Source organism: Gymnodraco acuticeps, unplaced genomic scaffold, assembly GCF_902827175.1.
Source record: "Gymnodraco acuticeps unplaced genomic scaffold, fGymAcu1.1, whole genome shotgun sequence".
NCBI classification, from domain to species: Eukaryota; Metazoa; Chordata; class Actinopteri; order Perciformes; family Bathydraconidae; genus Gymnodraco; species Gymnodraco acuticeps.
The window spans coordinates 356,964-379,737 of NW_022992284.1; the positions used below are offsets into that span (position 1 = coordinate 356,964).

General features: G+C 39.6%; 1 protein-coding gene across 2 annotated transcripts in view; it reads left to right on the forward strand.

Annotated features, from left to right (window-relative positions):
- kcnd3 (potassium voltage-gated channel, Shal-related subfamily, member 3) overlaps positions 1-22,774 on the forward strand; it is a 117,169-nt gene that overhangs the window by 14,760 nt on the left and 79,635 nt on the right. The gene's annotated exons all lie outside the window — the stretch shown is intronic.

Consider the following 22,774-nt stretch of genomic DNA (forward strand, 5'->3'; position numbering starts at 1 on the left):
CCATAGTTGCATAGGAGCCCTCTTGCTCCCATAAGATATCTCTAGTTTGTCACCTGTCGCTTTGCGAGTATCTCAGGATATGCTTTCAATTAAGTGCCTTTAGAGTGCTGAACATCACACATATACCTCAAAGTAATTACCTAAAACAACAAACATTAGATGAAGTTTAACTTTTCTTTTGATTAAAAAAGATAAATCAACAGTTTGAGCAGTACAAATGATAACTCCTCCTTGGTTTATTTTCACTGTATTGCTAAGAAAAGGCTGATTGATTGAAGAAGACAACCACTCCATCACTTTGTAATGTGTTGTTGGAGTCTTCTTATTGGAGTTGGCCCTTGATTGAGTTGGCTGAGCAAACACCACAATGTAAACAATTATGGATTAGACACTATTGTGTTCACTGGGCAGAAGCGCTCATTACAGAGTGGATAATGGGGGCTGAAGTAAATATGAATAATAGCTCCATATATGTAGGCCAAGTTATAGAAATAAATCGCCTCTCATTTCCCTGTAGAGAATGTGATAAACGCTGTTTGAATGACTCTGATTAATCTTTCCAGACTCACAGCCAAGGCTTTTGAACAGGTAGACGTCATTGTTCCATTTCTTTGTGCTCTCACTTTTCCACTGACATACATGCATTTTCTCTAACACACACACACACACACACACACACACACACACACACACACACACACACACACACACACACACACACACACACACACACACACACACACACACACACACACACACACACACACACACACACACACACACACACACACACACACACACACACACACACACACACACACTCTCTCTGCGTATGCATGTTTCTCAGTCTACCGTATTTATAAACTGTGTTCTGTACTGATTACCTAGGGTGACAAAAGCAATTGTTCTGCTACACTAAATCTGTGGGGATTAATGCTTGTCTCTGGAGCTGTTCCATCTTCTCTGCTCTTTAACACCCTGACAGGCTTCATTAAGGAGGATCGTTCTGTATTATTTTATGACATTTGATTTGCTTTAGTTAAAAAATTACTAATTTAACTGTAAAACATTCTGCCCAGTTCTTCATTATATTAGAGTTCCCTACTTTCAAATTTGTGTCAGGGAATGGAAATATCATATGACTTGTTCATCAGTCACAAAGCTAGGAATCAACTTTTTGTGATCCAGATGTCTTTGAGGGATTACTCACGCTGAGGGATTAATCCTGCCATGTGCCATCTGACAGCACCAAGCACTCGGAAGAGCATAAAAGTCAAGTCATGGACTAACACCATTAATAGATTTCAGTAAGCTCTTTTTCACTTCGAAGGTTGAATAGTGGCAATATAAATTATATTTCTAAACCCCTCTTGTTAGTAACCCGTCTTACCCCTGCGCCTTGTTAGGAGCGAGGGCATGGTCCATTGCCGCTCAATATGAAGTCTCCTCAAAGGATTTTCTTCTGCCTCATTTCACACGGGACAATATGTATTATGTTTTAATCTTATTAGCATGGAATTAACACCACATCAATGACCCCGCTCAACACAGAGAGCTTATAAATCCATCCAGTTTTCAGTTGATATGCAAAACAGATTTAGTAGCACATCTCAAAGCAAAGAAATCATTGAAGCCATCAGTTTACCTTGGGCAGCAAATCATGCTGAACCTACCATAAGGAAACCACTTTAGCTTTTGAAGGGAGACGGTCCATAACCTTGGTATAGTATACATGAGGAATCCACTTCAATCTTACACGTGATGGAAGATTGAGCAAATGGGCAGCATGAGCAAATTGATTTTGTTTCTCTGCGGAGCACTGGTGGATAGGACATAACCTCAATGTCCAGATGCAGTGTGGAATATAGAGTAGGTCCATCCATTAAATATGGTGCTGTCAAATGGACGTATCGCGCGAAGTTTGAGTAGGAGGAAAGAAATGGTGTTGTATAACATTCAGTCTCCATTTAAAAGTTGTATTTATTGGCTTCATTTTTGTTAAATGCTTTATTAAGTCATGGCATAAAATAAATCTGCCGTTTTTTGGAGAATCTAATATAGAAACTCATCACTGGATTTCTTTATTTTAGTATCTTTGAGAACAGAGTTGTTCGTTGTGTACATATTTAACTTTACTTTATAAGTAAGTAGGTAAGTAATTTTTGCAGGGAAATGCTAATTAGCTAATTTGCATATCTCAACTGCAATCTCTCTTTATCGGCCATCTCTCTTATCTCTTTCATTTCTCTGTTACCCTTAATAACACATTAAGTCTGATACTCAACCCATTACTCTTTCTGCATCTCATTTCTCTCCACCTGTAAGTTTTTGTTGTAGTGATACATTAAAAACAATGCTTTATTATCCAAGTTCAGTTTTGCAATGCGTCCACAAGTAAACATGTTTTTTCTCTCTCTCTCTCTCTCTCTCTCTCTCTCTCTCTCTCTCTCTCTCTCTCTCTCTCTCTCTCTCTCTCTCTCTCTCTCTCTCTCTCTCTCTCTCTCTCACTCACTCACTCACTCACTCACTCACTCACTCACTCACTCACTCACTCACTCACTCACTCACTCACTCACTCACTCACAAACAATGACTTTGAACCTGCGTAGCTGGCGGACACAGTCCCAACCCTCAAAGCGGGCTCTATTACAATTCATTTATCTCTACGTTCAATAGCCTTCAGCATGTGCAGACACACAGCGGGGGAATCTCATCTCGCAGCATGTTTGTGAGGTAAAAGAGAAACATGTCTGCTGTTCATTATTGAAATTGCAAAAGCAAGGAATACAGAGGAGAGGAATGAAGCGTAAGAACATTTAAAGCCAATTGGTCTGATGTTGGCTTCTATGAAATACATACAAAAATAAAAAGGAAAAACAGGTGCACAAACTAATTGCATTTCAGAGGATTGTCACATTTCAATGAGTGTTTTTGGTAATGAGTTGAAAAACACTCAGCAGAGCCTGCACCGCTGTAAAGTTAATTTAGAAATTCCCTGCTGCTTCTTTGGTAGAATGGTGTGTCTTTCTAAAAGCATTCACTGCTTCTTTAACGATCTGATGAGGAAAAGAAGACTTAAACTAGAGGTGTCAGAATTGGCTCTCTCAAATAATGTTCCCGAGACACACCAGAATGGAATGGGGTAATAGTATCCATGATAAAAATAAAAGCACAAATAACATTAGCGTATGATAGGAAAGATAGCCTTGGGAATATGGGAATACATATTGGGCATTATAACAAGCTGCCTTTTCTTCATGCAGATGACACTGCTTCTTTGAAATTACAGCAAGCAAAGTATTGACAATTCCTTGTTTTTGTTATTGTCGATAAAAACCTGCAAGCGATGTGGCTCATGATTTGAGATTTGAGAACCTGTTTGCATAGTTTCCTAACTTCTGAGAGACATTTAATCAGACATACACAAAACCTGTTGACCAATATAAAAAAATGTGCAATCCATTATCCCTTTTACTTTACTGCACTTCAATTTCCTCCTCTACAAACAGCACTTTGCATGCTGAGTGAGTTGCATGCATGACTAAAACACCAGCACCATCCTTGGGGATTTATCTATGCGATCCAGGCTCCTATCCACTCACCGAGGTGGCTAATCAGGGTTGGATGGAGATGATGGCAGCCTAATGGGTTGATATAGATCAGACAGCTGTGATTGATGATGTGGTCAAGTGCTTTGGACCACAATGAATGTTCCCATGCCAGGTGGAGCAGGTCAGCAGCAGGTTGCTGTAAGTGGAGCACCAGCTTTCCAACAGTTCCTCTTGGCAGGACGCACCTTAGCCACTCACCTCCATGGTCACTGAGCTGAACACTGTGTTCATACATGATTTTTTTATTTTTTTATTCCACACATGGCAGTTATTTTAAAACAAAACATGTACACTTTACAAACCATGTACGCTTATACTGGTTGTTGTTTTTATAGCACATGGTGGAAAGCTGCAGGGAGAAAAAAATCTTATTTTACCCGCCCCTTTAAAAAAAATTATAATAATAATAACAACCATAAAAAAGTAAAATAAAAGCTATATATATATAATATATTCTTTCAGTCACAGTTGCTTACAAATACTAAAACATAAAACCAGAATACAATCAAAAGTCAACTTTATACTGTCTAATTATGCTTTCTTTATACATTTTCTTAAACATAAACATTTTCTTACAGCCCTTTAAATCATTCGGCAAATAATTCCACTTCTTTACGCCAACTAGAGACACACATCTGCTTTAAAGTAGCAAACTGATGCTTGAAATTGTATTTCCTCCTATGATGATTTGATGAGTTGCATGTATGAATGAGAAGGAAAGTCATAAGCAGGGAGATCTCCACTCACTTGACATCACTTGACACAACTTATCAAGAGAGAGAAGCAGCTTAGAGACTGAGTGATGGACATAGCAAGACAACACACTTCTCCATAAGTGAGTTCAAACGGTCTTTCTGTTGTGGTTATGTTCTAGCTGTACCGCAGGGGAGCTGTGACTTTTAAACAGATGCAGGAGAGGCCAGGGCTGCAGAGGTTGGATATGTTACCTGTTTCACTCCCACATAACTTTCAAATAGCTTTAGCAGAGCTTATACTTTCCTCCAATACGTGTTTTAGATGTTAAATGTTAGATTTCTTGGACCTTCACATTGCTGTTCATCATTAGTGAGTTTGACCAATGTGCCAGGTTCTTTCATGACAGTTCAGAAACAAAAAAAAGCTGAGCTGAGGTTGACAAGTGCAGTCTGAGGCCATGAATGGAGAAAGAGATAAATGAGGAAGGAGAAAGAGGGTCAGGGACTACACTAACGTTTTTAGGGAAGACAGAGCAGGGATAGAAAAGCGGATGCCTTTGTGTTTATTTTTCCTCTTGCCATAGATCATTGGCCTGTGCTCCAGTCCCCAGCCGTGAGGTCATTGATGTGTGTTCTATACAGAAGGCATGCTGGGAAACAGCCATGGACAAGCAGACTGATACCAAAAACTTGGCCAAATGCTTTTAGAAATTCACAGATGGCTGCTATTGAGGGCTTTACAGTTCCAAATGTGTGTCCTGTATGTGCACGTTTGTGTATGTGTACCTGGACATTCGTATGTGTGTGTGTGCAAGCAAGATAAAGTGAGAGAAGCAGATTCAAAGACTCTACAGTAGGCTTTTGCCTAAAAGTGTTTGCAGACGATCAAAATAATAGTGTTTATTTTTTTTGCTTTACAGAACAGCTCACTTTTATTGTATTTGCTAACATCTTACCTTTACTCATAACTACAAGTAGTAAAGCAGTTTCTTATTCCTCCTTTCTTTTACCTGTGCTAGGTGTTAGTATAATTTGTTAAATATGCTAAACATGAGCATGCTGATCTACAGCCTCGCAGACCCAGTAGCCTGCTGAGGACCACTAGTGTTGTTTATTGATAATGTGCTTTGAGTATAGACAATTGCATTCGCTCATCACTTACAATGCATGGTGATATTTATTCTGAATGTTTCTATCCCTGCCAGTCAGGCTCTTGTTGTCTATAAATACCCCTCCAGAGAGACACAAAGGGACAAGAGACAGTCTCCAGTGGAGACGGATGCAATTACGATTAGACCAAAGTCAGAGGACAGTGCAATTCATCAGGCAATTTATGAGAGGATGATCAGATAAATGCTTTAGTAAGTGAAGGCCAGTCACAGCTCAGGGTGATTGATGGGATAGCCAGATAATCCAATAAGTGATTGTAGCCCTGCACTGCAGCGCTACAAACAAAGATGTATGGCAGAAAGGAAAGTCACATGTCAAATTGTGTGGTAATTTGCCCGCAGTTTATCTGATGATCACTGAGCTATCACTCATGGTAGGGACTGATTTATTGTGTTTAGCATGGCGTTTGAGAAATTGTCTGAATCTGTTACTGTTGGGATGTTTTGATATTGCTCCAAAACGATGTGATGTGACATTGTGTGTGTGTGCATATGTGTGTGTGTGCGCGTGCGTGCGGCTCTGCGTCTTTTTCTTCCAAAGCCCAATCATTTTGGGATTAACGAGTGATTGAATGGCTTTATGGATATAATCCTGATTTGATTTCATTGTGATACGATTTTTTTCTTTCTGCTGCTTCCATAATGCACTCAATTTAATTTCAGCACATTCAATTTAGTTGGTTTTATGGAGGCTTTTGGTGACTTTGCCTCCTAGCAGGGAAAGAACATATTGGGGGCAACAGTTATCTTAAATCACTCATCTGAAAACAGACTGTAAATATTTAAGTTATAGTAGTTTTATCTCTAAAGAAAAGCGATTTAATAATACAAGATAAAGTAAGTATTTCAATATGAGAATGCAAAGAATCATAGCCTGCCGAAGCCTCTCTTTACTCGGTGGTTTGAGCACCTATTGGCACATATCACACATGCAGGCTAAAAATAGAAACCATCCACACTTCCATCATCAGCCCCTCCTTCTCTACCACCTCCCCTCCCTTCTATTATCTCCCTTTTCTCAACACATCCCTCTCCTTCTGTCTCTTCCCCACCCCCTTCAAATGTATACTGCGATGCTCTCACACAACATCGTGCAGAAAATACACTGTGTACATGTTTAAATGCTTTGGCGCCGTACTAGTCGAAATAGCACATACTTAGGTGAAGTATGAACGTTTATTTTTTATCATGCGTTATATATTTAGATGTGTCGTCTGTTGCTTTGACGTTGTCTCTGTGTTAACTTTAAGCTGTACATGAGAACAATGTGTGGAGTTTATAATTAAAGCACAAACACAGACACACAAACATACATTCAGAGCTGCAGCAGGGTCTCACTTAAGAGGATCCTGTGATGCATTGTTAAGATTCTGTTTGAAAAATATCACTCGTCACCGGCTTGATCTTCAATATCAGGATACATGTATTTATTATCCTTGCAAGAATGGAAGTAGTCATCACATACAGAGCATATGGGACAATGAGTTCCTGAACAGTGTCCTTCACATGCCTTAAATACAAGAGTATCACAGTGACAAGATGGAAGAATACCGGTTCAAAGCAGTATTCTTTGCTTAGTTCAGATTACCTAAGGCCTGCATAAGCAATACACATGACAGTCATATGTCTATCTCCATAGAGGCTGAATCGTCATGTTAATCGTTGTCACATAGCTATCATATGCCTAAAACAGTGTGTCCTGACGCTCTTCTAGGTAATCATACTTCCTGTTATATACACAGCTACGTAGGGCCTTTGTTATCATGTGTACTCTGATATTAGAAGAGTACATTCAGTATTTTCCCAACAGATTCCTAACCTCAATTTTCAATGAATCTTTATCCCAATCTTGTTGAAAACTTTGTCTTACTTTCTTCTCTGCAGCCACAGTAGGCCTATGTGTTTAATCCAACCCGGTATCACGGCAAGACGTGAACATGTGACGATTTACCATGCTGGGAGACGTGAAGATGTCACGATTTCGTCCCTTCAAACGTGACAGTTACACGGTATTGTTAACCCATGTTAACCAGTGGAGAAATAACCGGAAATGCCAAGCAAATGCTACCCCGACGGTCGGTTGTTATTGTCAATATTAATATAATAATGATTTATTTCGTAATAGTCACACTCGATTACGCTGATTTTCTTGTTGCCCCAGCTGGTCGACATCTCTTTTAGCAGAAACAAAGGCTACATTAATGTATTAAATCGATGTTAATCCATGCGTGTGGATGTGGAATTAACGGACGTGACGTTGTGCGATTGCGTTGCAGGCAACAGCTTCGGTTCATGTTAATTTACAAACTCTTCAACTACAACCGTAGTTATATTTAAAAACATGTTAGAAGGCCTCACGAAAAACTTTAATGCAAATTAAAATGGAAATGTGAAGGAATGTGTGTATAACAAAATACATCCGTCATAAACAATACCGGAAACAGACGCAAGATCCTCAGCTCGATGATTGGATGGTTTAGCCGCAATGCATGCTGGGATTTGGTGTTTATGTGATGTGAAATCTGAAAACGTTTTTTAAAAAATAAAATAATTCTTTATTCCGAGTGTGCTTGCTTTACTCTTTGAAAGTCATCACATAACGGCATTGTAATACACGGTTCGGCTGCATTAAATATTACATATCTGCCGTAATTCTCTATAGAGCCCTGCTGAGAAGACTTCTAGACCAGTGGTTCTCAACCTTTTTACACCAAGTACCACCTGAGAAAATAGTTGTCTCTCCAAGTACCACCATATGACCAATGTTAAAATACAGTCTATGCACAGTTCATGCAGGACTCGGAGGCTAATGTATTCATAATAACATTATATATTGTCAGCCACAGTTACATGTACAAAGGGCAGTCTCTCTCTCTCTCTCTCTCTCTCTCTCTCTCTCCTCTCTCTCTCTCTCTCTCTCTCTCTCTCTCTCTCTCTCTCTCTCTCTCTCTCTCTCTCTCACACACACCACACACACACACACACACACACACACACACCCACACACACCACACACACACACCACACACCACACACACACACACACACACACACACACACACACACACCACAAGTGAGAATATAAAGAACAAAATAATAACTTATTCTCACAACAAATGACAACTGCATACATGTACCAAATACCAAAGTGTGAATGTCCTATTGGGAATTCAGTTCCACAATAATAATGAAAGCCTCCAGGAGCAGATGAGCCTAAGGGCTAATAGCTAATCTTCAGTCTGCTGATGTTTGCTATTGCTATTTCTGTGGTGGCAAAGTGAAAAAGAAAAGAAAAAAGATAACAATTAAGGACAAGTGTGTGTTTTTTCAGCGTATGACCTCGATCACAGCCTTCTCTCCATTCTTTGCGCAAATGCCTTCTTCCTGAGTCACTTCTCTCCTCCATCACAGCGTTGTGACTTTTGCGTTGCTGGCAGAGCCTGCGCTTGTGATCGGTTGATGACTGTCCTCCTCCTCATTCACTTGTTCACTTTCACTGGTAATATTCTCCTCAGTACCTCTCTTCTGAATACCTCCCGTTTTGAGCCACGTTTTTAACATCATTCAGCTTTCTTCTTTCTTTAGCTTGCTTGCAACGTTTGCTAATCGTTCGCGGGTAGTATGGTCGTCATTAGCAACGCCAGAAAAAAAAAGAAAATAATCAAATTCAATAATGTGCTTTAACCACCAAAGGTGTCCCTTTCTATCAGCTCTGCACCGTTATGGTGTAAATACAGCCTATCTACCAATTGGATCAAATATAAAAGTCAGCCGAATTAGTGTTGATACTGCAAGGAGACGTATTGTGTGAAAATAAATGTAAGATGTTGTTTAATTGCTTATATATTTATGATCCACGTCACGTTTTCAGTTTTCCTTTCAGTTCCTGTTTGTCTAGAAGTCTTCTCAGCAGGGCTCTATAAATAGAGACCTACAGCAGATATGTAATATTTAATGCAGCCGAACCGTGTATTACATGACTTTCAAAGAGTAAAGCAAACACACTCGGAATAAAGTATTATTTTATTTAAAAAAAACGTTTTCAGATTTCACATCACATAAACACCAAATCCCAGCATGCATTGCGGCTAAACCATCCAATCATCGAGCTGAGGATCTTGCGTCTGTTTCCGGTATCGTTTATGACGGATGTATTTTGTTATACACACATTCCTTCACATTTACATTTTAATTTACATTAAAGTATTTCGTGAGGCCTTCTAACATGTTTTTAAATATAACTACGGTTGTAGTTGAAGAGTTTGTAAATTAACATGAACCGAAGCTGTTGCCTGGCAACGCAATCGCACAATGTCACGTCCGTTAATTCCACATCCACACGCATGGATTAACATCGATTTAATACATTAATGTAGCCTTTGTTTTTGCTAAAAGAGGTGTCGACCAGCTGGGGCAACAAGAAAATCGGCGTAATCGAGTGTGACTATTAAAAAATAAATCATTATTATATTAATATTGACAATAACAACCGACCGTCGGGGTAGCATTTGTTTGGCATTTCCGGTTATTCCTCCACTGGTTAACATGGGTTAACAATACCGTGTAGCTGTCACGTTTGAAGGGACGAAATCGTGACATCTTCACGTCTCCCAGCATGGTAAATCGTCACATGTTCACGTCTTGCCGTGATACCGGGTTGGATTAATCACTGAGGTGACCTGATAAAACAATGATGCAAGTGTTTTTCTTTATTCTTCCTTTTCTTTTCTCTTCTAAAGCAGAGAAGAGAAAACATCGAACTCTTCACTCTGTACATAACATCTTTAGTTAATACACAGTGACTAACTTGGTAACACTGTCTACATCAGACACCTGTTGTGGCTTTAATTGAACAATGTGACTGTTTATCACGATCAGATTGTCACGCACATGGCTATATATATATATGAGGGTGTTATTGTGAAAAACCAGCTGTTACCTCAAATAGCTCTTGGCTTTCACAAGGTTTGGGTTGGTGTATATAAGACTCTTTGGGCCATTAGTTATTGTCTTTCTATTAGATTTTGTCATGTCTTTGTCTTGCACATCCTCTTCTCTGTGTCTTTATAAAGCGTATGTGTGTATTTGTGTGTGAATGCCTCCCTGCAGGCTCCTCTGCTGATTATTGCACTGGCCATTTCCCTCTGAGGCTCTCCCTGGATGACGAATTCACACTTTCGTTATCAGCGTCCTCTTTTCCACAAAATCAATAGTCTGTCCTTAGTTTTCGCTGCATATATAGGATAGTGATGCTGCAGTTTCTTCTGGTACATGCACAATGTTATGGATACACACTCCTTTCCGCACACACATATAGTTACATGTTAGGCTTGAATAGAGCTTACTTGAACACATGCCACTGTTGTGACATTGTGACAATATATTGTTCCCTTGTTGTCACAAGAAAGACTATTTTGAAGGCAAACGGACTCAGTAATGCCAGTAATGCAACAATATCTAACCCCTGTATGTTTGGAATCTAGGACTGGCTTGATTGCTTATGAATGCAACCTTTCTTCTTTGAGAAGCTACATCATCTTGCTTTAATGATAGCAACCATAAAGGTGATAGCGATTCAGCTGTCAGGGGTTGAGGAGTTCTTTACAGCATCTGTGTCAAGGACGTAGAGGCCAATATCTGACCATCACAACAGCTTAATAAAACACAATTTAGCATCATTATATTTATGCACTTTTATTATGAAGGTGTGGAGTGAAGGAGGGAGATTAGGATAAAGGCAAGGCTGGAAAAAGATACGTAGCTGGGTAAGGGGTAAGGTACAAGAACATGAAAGATGCACATGACGTTGACGGAGTGCCATTGTTGCTTAAAGCAATAGCCAGGCATGTTGATACCTCCTCCATTGATGGAAAAATGAATGGCAGCATGAAACATTCATCCATCATTACTGTCTTTGATTCGTACTGTACCTCCAGCATTTATTATTTATCAGCACAGAAGAAGGGGACTGACAGACGTGATGAGTTGACTGTTAGTGAGGAAAAGGATGCAATTTTCACACACACACACACACACACACACACACACACACACACACACACACACACACACACACACACACACACACACACACACACACACACACACACACACACACACACACGCACACACACACACACTGAAGTTGAAATAGGACTGATTAAACTGCATGAAAGAAAATATGTCTGATAGCTGGATATAGGTCTCCATGTGGCGAAATAGCTTGCCAACATTGATGTGTCAGATTTAGGTCTGTGAAATAGGCTCCATGTGAGTTTTGCTGTAGTTTTTTATTTATTATTTGCATATGATTGCTTGGCAGATGGTTGGGCTGTATGGGATATGATAACTTTCTGATCAGCTATCTTTCCATTTTTCAATTGTATTAAATGTAGCGCAGAATGCATTTTCTTCCTTTTCTGTAATGGCTATGAAGGCAAAGCATTCTTTTTGTTGAATTTCTTAAAATCTTGCGTGTAGAATTTCGTTTTCTTTTATAAATAAAAGAATGTCAATAAACATGCATACAGTAGGCCTATATATACCTGGCCCTTGATGTCAATCTCATTTCCCAGTGTGGCCCTTTGAGGGTAGAGTTTGACACATCACCATAGAGCATGAGCATATACAGTGAATAAGTATGTAAATAAATACATTATTGATATTTGTCTCACACTAACACAATGGATGTTTATTCTTTGATTTCCGCACTGCAGCGAATAATAGAACAAAGCACCATCATGAATAAAAACATTGCTACGTCTCATTAAATATGAGTCCAATTAAACTTTTCAACAGAATAAAGAAAAACTGCTGTTTTATTTTGATGTGTGTATTGTTGGTTGTGTGTGTGTGCATGCATGATGTTTCGTTGCCTTGAAAAAAATCAGCCCCTTGATCATTTTGCTTTGTCACCCTACTCTCACAGCAGGAGTTATTAATTTAACACCACTGTTCTTCAGGAAAATGGGGATAATGTTCCAAAGCTGACATTCTCAGTGTGAACATTCACTACATGGGACCAAACACTAATCTAATAATATTTACTAACTTTCCAGCAGATATAGTAACTGAAAGCCACACTGATCTCAGCAGTGTGCCACTGTGTGAAGCAATTACCCTCTGCCTTGATGTTGGCAAAGAATCTTAAAATAATAGAAAATAATGATCATGTGTGTATTTCACAGTATGTGTGCAGAATTCCAGGTCAGGGGCGACTATGTTCTAACAGCGGTAGATGGATAGATGGAGAAAGATACTGAGGAGAGCTCTCAAACTTCACCCACCCGATGCCACTACCAGTGCTGCTGCAACCTCATTACATATGTTTATATGCACTGGTGCCTCATTTTCCAATTCAAGGATACTCCATTTGCTTATCCTGAGGACCACTTTTGCAAATTGGCAGGAAGTGTTAGGGACCAAGCAGTAGGGCAGCAGGACACGAAACAAGGAACATATATAAAGTGGCTTCGCTAAACCAAATAGAAAAAACAAGGGGTAATTATGACGCAACCCAAATCCCCCCTTTTTGACATGGAAGCATGTGGTCCTCCGCCACACCTTTTGCTGAACCAGGAAGTAACCCCCCCCAACGACCACGGTAACTTAAAGACAACAAAAGTTAATGATACAGACAAATACTTGTGTTAGCTGTGCTGGCAAAATGTTTACCTTTTAAATCAAATGTATGGTGTTAATCGTTGGTGTGGTTTACTGCGACTGAAATTAGGTCAAACTAGTTGAGGTGAGGGTGCAGTGTAATTGCTTTACCCTGTGTGACTGTGGCCATCACTGGAGGCCAGTTAATAAACAAACATTAAAGGTGGGGTAGGTCATTTTGGAGAAACCAGCTCGAGTGCGCTAGAATTTGAAAATACACAGCCGGAAAAAATCTGCCACTTCCTTACAGAGCCCCTCCTCCAACACACACGAACGCGCACATGACCAATGAGGGCACAAGATAAGTTTGTGCACAGATGGAAGGCTGACAGGCAGGTAGGCCATCCAGATACTTTAGCCGGGCCGGCTAAAATGATTGTTCGTGCTTTTTACAGCGCTACGGCTTCCAGAGATGACATTTTTTTTATGGATTTTTTGTCAAAGCACTTAAGATATTCATTGCTATCGGGATGTTAAGAGCATTCCATGGAATATAACAAAAAGTGTATCTCGAGCCGGTTTCTCAAACTTACCTACCCCACCTTTAATAGTATTTATCAGATTATATGAATTAAAGTTAAAAGGCCAATAACTCATTTGACTTATTCAGTTTAACTGACTAATCAACTAAACATAAAAATACACTTATTTGGCATATGGATTGACATGTGCTAAATCTTTTTCTTGCATTTAATAGCTGCAACTGTATTTTAGGCGGGAATACATTTGTTGGATTAAAAAGCGTTTTTACAAGATTAAGCTGTTAACTCTTCCATCATGTAATCACTCCAATGTTGCTTTTATTCATAAACATAAACATATTACGAGTTAATTGCATATTTAAGCTCCTAAGTATGAAAAACAAATTCATTGATCAGAATTATCTTCTTCCCACCTAACTCTTGTTCCTTTTAAGCTACTAGTTGTTTTCACCTGCATATTTGATCATCTGGTCTTTTTGAATTTATTTATACTTTTCATTGAGAATTTGAAAATGTTTGTTGGGCAACCTGACACCAGGTGAGACCCATGGGCTTTCAGTTTACCAATCTCCTCCGTTAAATCCACCTGTCTGTTTTCTGCCACTCCATTCAGCCTTTGAGAGCATCTCTGTTAACTTCACACAACCCTTTTTTCCCTCAACACACTTTCATCCCTCTCTGCAATCACACATCTTTTCAAAGGGCTCCTGTGTTATTCACCAAAAATGTAATGGGGGTCGAAGGCCTTTCGGACAGGAAGGGGGTAAAGGAACAGACGAGCAGGAGAAAGATTAAGGGGTAGACAGGGTTAGACAAGGCTGTATAATGACATGGAGACAGGCTGTGTAATCAGTCTGTCTGTCTCATACCTTCTCTGGTGCTCCGGTGGCTTGTGGGGTCACAAGAACAGTGCTTTTGATTGGTACAGGGTTTTCATGTAGAGTCATTTGGAGGGTCTGTGCTGGCGGAGGTGTGGCTGCAGGCAACCCGCTGACAGAATCTTCCGGGTTGACGGAGGATGACTTTCACCCCCATGACCCCTCTCTATGAGCCCTTTTCGCCAAAGAACCAGATGGGAGGTGGAAATAACTATTTTTGGTATCCAGTTCCTCTTCATTGTTGGAAGTGAGGGAAAAAAAGAAGAATGGTCTGGCTTTTAATACTTCAGGAGAGCATTACAGTTCCAAATTTTTTCAGATTTGTTATGATATTTCCCACCTTACCACATTAATGGTATATTGCACTTTCCTCAGTGTGTAGTGTTTTACCTCAACAAACTGTTATGAACAGGCATGTGCATTTTTTACCTCAGTGAATTACTCATAAGCTCTGTACTTATTACTCATGAGTAGCAGACAGATATATATATATATTGGTCGCTAGAGTATTATAGCTCTGTTTCTCTCTCTTCTCTCTCTCGGCTCCATGACTCTTGGACATGAAAGATGCAGAGTGGTGTAGGTGGGAGAGTTGCGTATGTGAGGAGGCGCAGAAAGAAATGGGAGGTCAAGTAGCCGTGATTATGTAAAAAAAAAGAGTCATAGAGGGTTGGAAACACATGCTGCTGTACCTTTGGAGAGATTAGATTATGGGAAGATCACAAAGCGTGTGATACTTTTAATGATCGAGTAACTCAGACATGTCATTTGTATTACCTTCACTTAATATAATTTTTATAATTATGTCTCCAGCTACCTGAGTTCAAGTCCTCAACTTCTTTTTTTATTTTTTCAAAGCCATCCCACTCTGTAGGACTCCCAGCGCTTTCCACTTAACACACTCACACTTTTTCCAAAGCTCTGCTCCCATTTAATAAGCTCCAACATTAAGTTTCTCTTTTAGATGAGTTCAAGTGAATAAGATGGGGTCCTGAGGTGCAGTACTGACAGCAGTTCACCCCTCAGGGACCAGAAGACAGACATACAGACAAGCTGTCCTGCACACACACAGATACACTGCAGTTCTTCACCCTTTATCATTTCATCTTCCTTTTGACAATGACATATAGATTCATAGTTTGATTTAATTGACCCACATATCAATCACTGCCTCTGAAGATAAGGGTTCTAGCCAAGTCCAAAGAGACTCAAATTAACACATTATCCCAATAAAATGGAATGCAACCCACCTAGCCTTTCATACAGTAGAGACTGCAGTGAACTGAATTTTGGTTTCCATTCATTTTTAGGATGACTGACTACCTCGCTTCAGTGACAAATGAATGTTCCGGGTCTGCTGAAGTTAAACTGAGTCAGTAAACAGATGGACAGTGGCTTTTGGAACGACCTACTTAGGACGACAACTTTGGCCAAGACCTATACCAATTAATATCAAAGATGTTAATTGTAATACAAATTGTTTCTTTACTAAACACTTAACTCAACCATACCAATATGTGTATTTGTTGTGAAACAAGGCCATATTCACAGCCCACCGAGAGGTTGTGAATTTAGACATCTGTACTGTACAGAGTTTCCTTGGTCTAAGTGTGGATGCGGGGTTCCGGCACATATGTAGCTGCCACTTGTCATGACTACTTCCTTTTATTTATCGTTCCCCTGTGCTGTTCGGCCCTGCTGAGAGCACAGATATGGAGTATGAAGGAAATTGAATTACCACACTCACAAATCTGTGCTTTTATTTTCCTCCCACATCAATGAACACCAGACATCTGATCTGAGTGGGGAATTAGCCTATATAGGAAAATGGGGTTCTGTTTACAATAGGTGTGTGTGTGTGTGTGTGTGTGTGTGTGTGTGTGTGTGTGTGTGTGTGTGTGTGTGTGTGTGTGTGTGTGTGTGTGTGTGTGTGTGTGTGTGTGTGTGTGTGTGTGTGTGTGTGTGTGTGTGTGTGTGTGTGTGTGTGTGTGTGTGTGTGTGTGTGTGTGTGTGTGTGTGTGTGTGTGTGTGTGTGAGTAGGGGGCGGTGGGAGGAGAGTATAAGCCGTCAGCTTACATGCCTGTGGCTAACCCACATTATTCATGACTTTGATCCAGTGCTCCCTGGAATGGACAGAGGGAACTTAACAGAAGTCATTGGAGGAAAGACGGAATGAGAAACAAACTTTATAAATGTGGAAAAGATAAAGAGGGAGGGATGTAGAGAAGGACGAAATATTGAGAAATTTGCAGGAAAGGGAGCAGGTGGCTAGGACTGATCAGCAAAGACACATATGTTGATGGATACGTTTCTGATTGATTGTAAATGCTCCAGTCTCCCTCAGAAGGATAACGGGAATGGACAAATGGGGGAGCAGAGGAAAAGTGCGGGGATGTGATGAAAGAAGGGATCAAGTGTGATTTCCCAGAAGGGATAGAGATAGATGAATGAAGAATAGCTTGTGGGTGGAGCAGACGGTAGAGTCAAAGTGAGAGGACTTTATTAAATGCTTTTTGGTTGAAAGTATTATAGCTGGTTGCCTGGGGTGTAGCTAGTATAGAGTTTGTGTGGCTTTCGCCCCATTTAGAATGGCAATGAACCCATTACCCCACATTCTGACCTCTAAAATGTACATGTTGAATGGTTTCACAACACCACTAAAGTATGCTCTACACATTATATCTCAGTGTTTTTTTCGGCCAGAGAACAAAAAGACAAGTTTGGGTTTTACGGTGGGTTATGTGCCACAAAGATTTATTATTTTGTAATCCTTAGACAGAGCCCGGCTAGCTGTTTCCCTCTAAAGTCGTTGTGCTAAGCCACGGCTCTATATTCATATTGGTCTGCGTATGTCTCTTTCACAACACCTATTTACCTATTCTTGTAAATTGTGTTGGTGTTGTTGCTGAACCAACATTCTCAAATGTATTTAATTCACACCGATAGAAAACTGAGAAAATCTGCTCGAACCAGCAAATGTGTGCTATTTTGCTTATTTAATTCAGTGGTAAATCGCTTAACACAAACATTTAACTGACTAAATGTATCAGCGCTTATTAAAAATAATGTAAGACATAGATTAATGAATGCATCTCAGATAACCATTGACACAGTATTAAAATATCAAGAGTGATAACAGATGCGGAGAATCAATTAATATTGCAAGGATGCAGTAAAAAATAAGAAAAAGCCTTAAGCCTGATGCCACGCTTCAAAACAGTAATCACTGTGTCCTTTCCTCCCTGCCCTCTTGTCTCCAGATGGATGAATGGCATGCCTTGGGTTGAGAGTAGCAAGTTAGCTAGCAGCTGGGGCTTGTAATGATGATAGAAATAAGTTAGCCCCTGGAGCACGTTTGCCGAGGTCTGGCTAACCTTGAAGCAACTAGAAAATAGCCTCATTCATCTGCTAGGACCTCCAGCTTATCCCGACCCGCTGTGAATCTTTAATGGCAACTCATCTGACTCGCGTACCATCAACAGGAACTAAACATGTTCTTAAGGCTCCGCCAGGCGGATGTAGAATACCAAATACACTTACTTGGACTTGTATGAAGGCTGACACATCTGCAGTTCTCCAGGTACGCATCATAAGATTTAGTATTTCCTTTTGTGTTAGCTTGCTACATGTTCATAATGTCAATATAACGACTTTAGCCATATTTAAATTCATAGGTCTGTAATTCAGTGAGGTTCTAAAAGTGATGCCATTGATGATTTCATGTTGAGTCTTTCTACTGAAAAGGAGAACTAACAAGTACTGAAGTGATACGGTGGAAGTAGACGTGAGAGACAAGTGTTAGGAGGGAGGAAGGATACAACGAGCGATGTGGATGGATGGATTTGAGGTCCAGACTTGCATCCTGTTCCCAGTGGAAACAAGTGAGGAGGTATCCAAGGCTGCTTGATCTTAGATTAAATGACTGTGCTCTCTCAGTGGGCTTCCTGGCATAGCACGGCACTACACACATGCCGCCAACCCACTTTCTTTGATCACAAAAATACAAATGAACTGTTATTGAAGAAAATAACAGTTATTCTTTTAGCCACAAAATGGCACCTTTCTATTTCATTTCTTCTTTGGTACAGTAATAGTGTGGAAGGATTTAACACTTTGAATCATTTCAGAAGCTCATTTAATAAACTGCAATCCAGTAGCTTTTCTCTTGGTTATTAGAATACTTTCCAGGCACTAAAGTTGAGCAAATTCTCTTTCATCTGTTCTGTTTTTCAGTAGCATAGACTTGGTTGGTGTATTAGAGTCATGTATAAGAAGTTGGTTCAGTGGTCATTTGAGTCATCATAGTGTGATTCTGGCAAGCTTATCCATGACAGATGGACAGCAGACCTTATATTCTCCTGGGAGGCCTGAACCACTGACTGTTAGCGGTGAGGTGCAAAAGAGTGGAGGATTGGATCACCCCAGGAGGAAGTCAGAGCAAATCAGGAGAGGCTAGTCTCACGCTAAGACACAAAATGAACCGGGTGGAGGTGATTGTGTCTCATGTCAGAGGGATCAGAATGGGAGAAAGAGTATCTGTAGGGAGGGAAATGGAAAGGTGAAAAAAACAGGAGGAGGTTGAAGAGAAGTGATGAAAAGTAAAGGTGAAAACCAACATGGTTCATGATGTCATGAATAGAGATGACGGGGCAGAAGAGGATAAACTTGGTTGTAGCCCATATTAGCTGCATTTGTGTGACCCCATGTAACTGCTTTAGTCTCATCTGTTTACCCTCCTTTCATCATGTGCTATTGTTTCTAACTTAGGTGTGTCTAAAGGCTCTTGTGTTTGTGTCTTTTTTGTATGTAGGCAAGGGTGAAAACCGTATAAAAACAAAAGCTTTGACTCAGTGATATTTATAATGTTGTGCCCTAGGTGATGCTTCATCAACATATTTTATTTTATTTGAAAAGGCAGAGTACATCAGTTAGCCTGACATCACGTTGGATCCCTGTTGTTTACTGTTTACTTATTTATAGCTTGTAGCAGAGATGGAAAGGTTGTGTAAATCAAGACCTTTTCCATCATTGCACAATGCTTCACAACGTCTCTTTTCATCTTCAATAACTGTTTTCTTGTGTTCCCTGTCAAACCTGATGTTAAATCCTCCAGATTTAAATTTTGATGGAAAAATGAAACTGTTTGGATTCCCAGGGCGCCATTTAAAAAGGGAGAGAGGAAAGGGAGGGAGGGTTAAGCAGTGCGAAGCGCAGGCCGTCTGAGACTAATGTTGGGCCCAGTGATGTGGGGTAATCTGTCAGTGCTAACAGATTGTGTGATAGGGTAAATAGGGCTTGTTGTGATGGCTGGCTGGCCGTCTTCATCTTTCTCTCTCTCTTCTCCCTTTTTGGTATTCATGGCCCGAAGAATAATGAATATGACACATTATCCACAATCAGTTGCTTGTGGGACGGAGAGTAGCGGCCGGACAGGGACATCTCCTTCACTAGCTCTCTCTTGCACACAGACATAAGACAAATGTCCACACACATATTTGAAATAATTGAAACCTGCAGACACAGGCTTCCAGAGAGAGCTTTTGATCCATTTGGGAAGTTTTTTTCCTTTTGTCCAATGGTATGCACAATTGTGCCTCTGTGTGCATGTATGCACTCCTCCACTCATTTCATGGCCCCTACTTTGAGATAGAGAGAAAAAGCTGTGCGTCCTATCTTGTGTTTCATCAGTTGGGGATGTTTTGTTAAAGTGAGGAAAATGAATGAACATTAATAAGCTCATTTATTCGGCTCTGCGTGTCCTTGGCCTCCGATCTGTGATGTACAAATGTCATTTTAAACAGAATCATTTCCATTTGGAATAATTTGGTGTTCAAGCACTTTTGCACTATGCCGCAATTTGTATATGGTCATTTTGTGATGGAGAATGTCTCATCCTTTCTTTCATTATGTTGTTCACAAAGTGTTTCATGCCTGTAGAGAGAAGTCATTACTGTTCTTACTGATCAAATGGAAATGGTGGTATGTGAAGTGAAATGCTTTGGTTGCAGATAAGGTGATATTGCACAAATTGCTATTCTCATAACTCAGTGTTTTGTTGAATGAGAGGTACATTATGCGTCCTGGAAATGTGTGTTTTCATCAACTGAAAACACCCTTTTCATGTCCTAAAATAGCATATGTTTTATGAGGCAATAACCTGCTTTCAGTTTTCTTTCTGGTGTTACCATTAGCTTGTTTTCTTTATCCTAAATGAACATCATTTGTGCATTATGACATTCAAAAAAACATTTGCTGCAGGGCTTTATTCTTGCACTTTGATAGTCTATTCTGACTTTGTTCTTGTTTTTCTCAACTTTACACAAAGACTCAATGTGTAATGATATCAGAACGCCTCACAGTCAGCATTAATGATAGTGATGTGAAACTGAAAACAATGATGTCATAAACAAGTAATGGACAAAAGCTAATATAAAACATTTTTTAATACAATACCAAGTAAACTGGATCAACAAAAGTGGAAATGTGAAATGTGTTACATTGAGTGAGGGACTCAAGAGAAAGAAGAAGAAAAATGATCTCAGTGAAAGATCAACATTAACGTACACAGAAAGCAGGGAAAATATCGAGTTCAAATACACACAGGGAAAAAACGGTAAAACACAGTAACACATACAGTATAACAAATGAGTTGCCTCAAACCGCCAGTATAAGCTTGGCATTAAACTGATGGGAAAGAAAAAATAAATTACGAAAAACCGTACAATTATTATTATTATATGTTAAAAGGAGTATGTAGGTCTATGCGATAATAGTTTTTTTCTAGGAGCACATGCAAACATTTTGTTAGCCTCATAGTATAATGATAATAATAATACATTTAATTTCTATAGCGCTTTTCTTGAACCCAAAGACGCTTAGTATAATTGCCTAAGTCATTTTTTAAGGTTTTTAGAAATAGAACAAAAAAGAGACCTTTTTATTTTTTATAATTTGGCCAAAATATGACTTAGGCAATTATGCTATGAGGCTAACAATTTGCCATTTCTATCTCTATCCTATAGATACAATGACTTTTCATGATAGAATAGTTATACTCAAGTTGCCAAACAGTTCATGTTCCAGCCAGCTGAACATTAGAGAACCAGTCTGATGAACCTTATGCTCTTTGAAATGATGTATCTGTGCACTTTTACAATACACGTTATATTACTATTACTACCAAAGTAGGCCTACACTATAGAAAGACAGCTATAAACCATCGGACATTCTCACTTCCACGTGACACCTTTTTCTTATTATCTCATATAAATAAAGCTTTATTATCTTCTAATCCCTCTTCTGTACTTTTATATTTGTTCTTTGGTTTCATTTGTTGTGTTAATGTCATACAAAAAAACATATTTCTGTGCAATTTGATATCAAACGTAACTAAATCTGAATGCTCAGCTTTAGCATCTCTACTGTTATTCTGATTAAGCACTTGGTAAACTACAAATACGTTTTCAGGAAAATGTGTTTATTAAAGTGACCCACAGGTCAAACAACAAAATCATAATTGTAAATTTAAAAACAGCATCAATTTAATTTATTACCCATGCACAGACAATGATAAATGACTCTTGTTGTTGGTGCATGAGTATGAGACGGTGAAAGTATTTTTGTCTGGCTGATTTATTTACGAGCACTGAGCAGATTGCCTGTTTAATTGTGATTTAGCAGAAGTCACAGCTCAGCACTTTTAGCCAGGGAACATTGTTGGGTAAAAGTGTGTCATGTGGAGAGAATCAGGAACAGCCATCTCCCGTCATCCCAAGGCAATTTATCACTGTGTCTCCGCCTCTAATGTAAGTATAGTTAAACAGGAGGTCTTGATGGTGGCTGCACTTTTAATATTCGAGTTGATAGATAAAAAAGGCTGCTTTAGTTAATAGCTTTGGCCCTTGAGGCTGCTCGGCCTTGTTTAGGTTTCTTTCCGCTTTCCTGTGTAAACATAAATTAGCCGTAATTGAACAAACCGTCAAATTTGCATGGCTGAATGCGTGCTACTGTGTGCTGTACGCCGGTCCTCACTTGGAGATCGCTTCACTTTTTCCCCTCACTCTTAATCTCACTGTCATTTCCTCACTGAATGTCATCATTTAGCATTTCTGCCTCGTTTATTTGCACCTCTCTTTGATTGAAACTAATAAGGCATGTTAGTTAATTACCTGCCTAATGACAGCACCCCCATACAGTTGTTTTATGGAGGACAGCCGTCATTAACCTCAAGTCTCTTCTTGCATTCACTCTCTCTCTCTTTAAGTTATTCTCTTCTCA